This window comes from Populus euphratica, unplaced genomic scaffold (assembly GCF_000495115.2).
Source record: "Populus euphratica unplaced genomic scaffold, PopEup_1.0 scaffold1533.1, whole genome shotgun sequence".
Lineage (NCBI taxonomy): Eukaryota > Viridiplantae > Streptophyta > Magnoliopsida > Malpighiales > Salicaceae > Populus > Populus euphratica.
The window spans coordinates 13,608-19,094 of record NW_011501378.1 but is presented as its reverse complement, the minus strand read 5'-3'; the positions used below and the strand labels follow the sequence as shown (position 1 = coordinate 19,094).

At 36.4% G+C, this 5,487-nt stretch overlaps 2 long non-coding RNA genes across 2 annotated transcripts; one reads left to right on the top strand and one right to left on the bottom strand.

The window, feature by feature from the left end:
* Positions 1-1,567: 1,567 nt before the first annotated feature.
* Positions 1,568-3,329, top strand: LOC105117790 (uncharacterized). Its single transcript, XR_840813.1, has 5 exons — positions 1,568-1,704; positions 1,973-2,069; positions 2,154-2,283; positions 2,742-2,806; positions 2,965-3,329. It is a non-coding gene; the product is annotated as an uncharacterized LOC105117790 (long non-coding RNA).
* A 907-nt stretch (positions 3,330-4,236) lies between these two features.
* LOC105117788 (uncharacterized) lies at positions 4,237-5,456 on the bottom strand. The gene is made up of 3 exons (XR_840812.1): positions 5,085-5,456; positions 4,843-4,932; positions 4,237-4,709 (listed from the first exon to the last, which is right to left on the bottom strand). It is a non-coding gene; the product is annotated as an uncharacterized LOC105117788 (long non-coding RNA).
* Positions 5,457-5,487: the final 31 nt, after the last annotated feature.

The window sequence follows — 5,487 nt, the reverse complement described above, 5'->3', positions numbered from 1 at the left end:
GAGCGGTTCCTTTCACGAGCAACCAATCAAGAAACCTTCAATTGTGCATCCCTCTGACATTTTAAGGAAACATCTCAGCCTGTAGAAGGGTTTAATCATCTGGGGGTGTTTGGTAAGTCTCAAGCATTTGAAGATATGGATTAGTGCTGCCAATTATTCAACTTTGCTGCATTAATTGCATTGCTAATGTTAGTGATCGTCCTTTTCTTCCAATAAGATTGCACAGAATAGTTTGGAAGCTTCTGGTGGACCAAATGGTGGAGGATGGTCTTTTATGGTGATCCTTTATGAGGTAAACATGTAACCAGAACATTAATCTATTAGCAGTTTTGAAGTGTATACTTGCGTTTCTTTTTGTTAGGCAAAAAGGTTGTGATTATCAAGACTGGTGGAAAGTTAGGGAAATTTTTGGTTTGAACACTTTAGTGATTTATAAACATGTTGGGTTTGAACTAATTGTCTTCGGTATTTTGACAACTTCTATTCAACTTTTGTTTCAATTCATTAGCGAGGCTTGCTTTGCTAAGCATAAACTCATGCAGATTATACAATGAATCAGCCTCTCACATGTCCTACTTTCCTGCACTTTTAGACTTCTACTTCATTTCACTAGCTGCAATTCTGAATCCAAGAGGTTTTTTCTTATTCAGATGGATTACTAGCTCAACCAGGTGAAAGCATTTTGGGGCCGGCAAGGACAAGGGGAGGAACCTTATGTAGGGGACTCGGACTGGATAAAGCAAGAGCAGCTTTTTGTTAGTAGCTGAAAGACGGAGACCAGAACTAGATGCCAAAGAAGCCCAAAAATCAGGGCTACGTTTTCAGAAATGCGAGTTGGAAAAGGTTAAGGGGACAAAGTCTTCTTGAGCTCGTTCAACAATGAGTTAATATTTATGCTTATCAGTGCAAGCTCTGCTCATTAATCCAGCATGGGGTTTTGCAGGAGGAGATACGTGCAATTCTTTTGAGTTTTGCTGAACCAGGAGTTCTTGTTGTGGGATTATGTGGACAAAGAAACAATGCTTCCAACTAACTCTAGCAACTCAGAGATTCAGTGTGATGAAGGATTTGCTGCTGTTATTTGAAACAACTTCTGCTTTGAATGCTCACTAAGCTGGGTTTTTTTACACAAGAAGCAGAAGAATAGGACGCACATTGCTTCATTTGACCAGCTCAGTTTCAAGCGAGTTACAAAGACTCTTCTCTGCTCAACTGACCAGGATGCTATTAGGCCTCTGAATAAGCATTTGGTTTTTTGCATATTTCTATGAAAATCCACACTCCATGATATTGTATGTAATTATATTTTCAAGAGAAAAATACTTTCGTGTTCAGTCAACCAAACAAGAGTGGTTCATTTCACTAGCAATCGCAAAAGCATAATAGAATTTTTCTCAGAGGTGCCCATGTTTCTCCTGATTCTAGGTCCTGGAAATAGCAATCGTCATCCATCAAGAAAACTGTCAGCACACACCTTCCTTTAACTTGTGCTTCTCTCTGGCACTTTAAGGAAAGATCTCAGCCCACATTCCATAAGGGTTTGATTATCTTCAGGTATTTGATAGGTGTCATGGGTTTGGAGATATGGATCATATTTCTGTGTGAATTCCATTGCTAAAATTAGTCTCGGTCATTCCTTTCAACCACAGAATAGTACGGAAGGTGCAGGTAGACCAACTGATGGCAGACGGTCTTTGGTTTGAGGCAAGCATATAACCAGAAATTGACAATGTCTTAAAATCCTTTCCAACTTCATTTTACACCCCAGTTTAATAAATCTTTGTCAATCCTTCCAAGTATCTGGATTTTCATGAACCACATCCAGTGAGCTTGTCTTGAATATGAAGTTTGGATGGGGAAATGGGTTGTTGAGCTGTCTTAGGAGTTGGGCTCTGTTAGGATCTTTGTTTTGCAAGATGGCTTAACTGGTAAGATGAAGTTATGTGTTGACTGTTTTCCTTCTCTTTGGCAGAGAGGAAAATCTGCAAACTGGCCATTACCTAAACGTTCCTCGATGGATGACCAAGGAATCGATGGATTCCAAATCCACCACTTCTGATCTTAGAAAGGTATATTTTCTTTGCTACATGTTTTTAAGATTTTATCTAAGCACTGAACAGTAGAAGTATTATGCGTGTCTTCGTGATATACAGAAGGGAGGATTTTCAGATGCTTTGAGAAACTTTTCTCACCTGTTTCACTTCCCTTTAGATGCCAGATGTTCTGTAATCAGCGCTTAAGTGATCAAAACAAGATGAGAAATCTGGAATTGGATTCAGTGAGGTGTGTTTCTTAAATTTCTACCTCTTTAACATGCTTATTGATTAAGGAAGAAAATTGTTTTAGATTATTTTAACAACTTTATAATGTGACGGGATATGCATATTCTTCCCATTCTAAATGTCATCCGTTCCTATTCCACTAGCTGATTGCATGGTGTCATGCTGGTTTCTGGGTTCTTCATAACTGCATATAGTTCCAAACTTGTTTCCTTTTACAATTCTATTTACAGTTATGGATCATATCCATAAGCTGAGGGATTTTTTAATCACACACAGGCTTTTTGGGTTTTCCATGCATATGCTATTTACAAAAAATTTCTTCGAAAGATGCAGATGCTAATTATTTTAATTATGACATTCAACCCTTTAGGTGCCTTGCTACTGATTTTAACTATCACGTTGCAATCATCTGTCTCACCAGAGTTTCTATTCCTTCTGTTTCATTTCAAAAATTGGCAGGCTGGCTTGATCTTCAACAGACAAGGTAGGTGAAGATGCAGTGCAGTCTCTGTAGCAAAGATAAGGTCTCTGGATTCTTTCCATCTATTTCAATAGAAAACTGTCCATCCTTCTCGCAGTAGAGATTGTAAAAAGAGAAAATGGTGTATATATATTTTTACATTTACTTCATGTCTAGTATAGTATAGTATATATTAATGTCTTTTCATTGATCTTATTGCAGCAATGTAAAATGTCTTCTTGTAGTACTTCAAATACTGATACTTCATCAGCCCAATCATCTCGTCCCATCAGCATTTTATTCAAATTTTGCTTGGACATGGAAAAGCTCAATATGTTCATTGTACCAAATTAAAGGTGTTGACAAGGATGCATCTATACGTGTTACATTGGTTTCCAATGTGCTTTTACATCTAACATGACTATAATATTATGAAATCTTGAACTTTTTAATAATAATTAAATTGTTTGTGATGAAACATCTATTAAAATAATAGGATTTGAAATTGTAATTAGTTAATTGTTTTGTCCCCTCGACTTCTAGTGTGCTTAGTTACCTTTGTTAAATTGTGCTGAAGTGTTGGTCAATTAATTTCTTTTGTTAGCATGTTGTTTTTTTATCTTTTATTTTGTTAAACTTTTTAGCAAAGTGGATTGATGAAAACAATTTGCTGATTTATAGTGTGTACTTGTGTTATTATTATTATTTTTCTAGATTAATCCGAGTTAATCTAGATGATAATATAATTAGCTAGCCAGGTGAATTTTCAAATGGATTTAATAATTATGATACTAATTCCCTCCTCCCCTCTCCCAAAATGAATGAAATGGTGGCATTCATAGCGATGGCTCAAAGCTCGCTCAAAATTCTCTCTCAACACTATTGTTCTTCTTCAGAAGATTTTCTGCTAAAGTCTTTGTCAAAGGTAGTTTCCTCTCTTCTCACAAAATTTTAGCTAAAGTTGTTGGCAAGAATACAAATTTTGTAACACCCACCACACATTTAGCATCCATTTCTTGATACCAACAAGTCCAGTCAATTTATTAAAGAAGGCCCAAAAACTTTAACCCACATTTGTGATTAATTTTGTGGGAAAAAATAGTTTTGTTTTTCTAAATTTAAAAATATATCCAGCCTTGTTTTCTGCTTTCCATTTGTCATATAAAGAAGAAAGATTTGGAATTTCTTGCTTCTACTCCATGTCTGCTGGGTCTGCACAACCCAGTTTTCTTACAGGTCTGATCTCATTACTGTCCCGTCCCACATGTCTTGGGGATTTGCCGGGTTAATACACTTCTTGCTTAGCCTGGCTTGCAACGCATGGGCTACAAGCCCTGAGTTTTTACACCTCAGGTACAGCGTAAAAGTCCCTTCAGGCGTGCATATCAGAATTACTGGCTTGTTTCTGAACAAACTTTAAGGAGTTCGTTTGTTTGTTCTAAATGATGGCTTCAAGACTGAATTACTGCTAGGTTTATCCAATTTAATAAATAATTACCGTAGGAAACTGCTCCAAAACTTTATAGGAAATTTAAATAACGAAATCATGGTGCTGATGCCACAAATACAGATTATCCTCTACAAAAAAAATGCTGGCTATAGTCTATGGTTTAAAATATCCTTCACCAAAACTTTTCTTCAAACTATGTTAACAAATCTCAACTCATTCCAGCACCATAATTGTTTTTTAAAAAAATCCGCCTAGGACCAAAATTAAACTGATCCCTCGTGATTCTGACCTAATCAGACAACGCACAACTAGTAAACAACACAAACTCCTCCATGGCAAAGGTTACATTCTATGCTACATGTGATGCTCTTCAGCAACAAGGATAAACAGCTTCGGTGCACATATCCAGCTTCTTTTGTCATGCTGCTTTCACCTAAGAGAATATCGTCATTCATCATGCCGCTTTCACCTTCCGAGAGGGAGGCCGTCGGAATAAACTTATGAGATCATCAAGACCCTGTTAAACAGCATAATTGGCAATTCAGCAATTTTAGTTCAGTTTTTTTCATGTAGGATTTTGAAGGTATAGCAAAAAAAAAATGTACAAACAAGAAGTTTTGAAAGCTTCTTATAAAGATAAGTGGGGTTACCCTTGTTGTGATGACAAGAAAAGTGAAAAGTATAATCAAATATGATCCTAGCACCAGAAGCAACAGCAAGTCGAATGTTACACTAGCAACCTGTAACAGCACATTTGAGTTGATTATCATTCAACCCAGTAGAGTAATTAACAGTTTAATTCGTAAAAGAGAATAGCATGAAAATAAAATACATCTCAAAAGTCAAGAGAAATAAAAATGTAATTGTCATCTAGAGAAATAAAAAAAAGAACCTGGTATATGTTTAGTTTAGCTTTAGTTGAGTCATATATTCTGAACATCCCATCGAGCACCTCATGTTGCACATTTACTTCATGAGTATGATCTTCTAGTTCCTGCAGAAGGATAGAAACACATTAAGTAAAAAACTAAAAAAAGTATATTATGTTACCTTTAGAGTGTTAAGCAGCCCCAGCCTAATAAAACCCCAAAACCAAATCAAATTTCTTTGTGGGGAAAAAAATAAAAATAACAAGTCCTTTCCAATTTCCAACATAGTATCATCAATCAGCTCTTAAGCACCAGGTGCCAGACAGACAGGTTTTCATACAGCATATGCCATGTTTTGGATAAATCAATCAGATTCCAGAAGTCAGCATCAAGGGGGGGGGTTGCAGGCGGCAAAAGAAAAGCTTA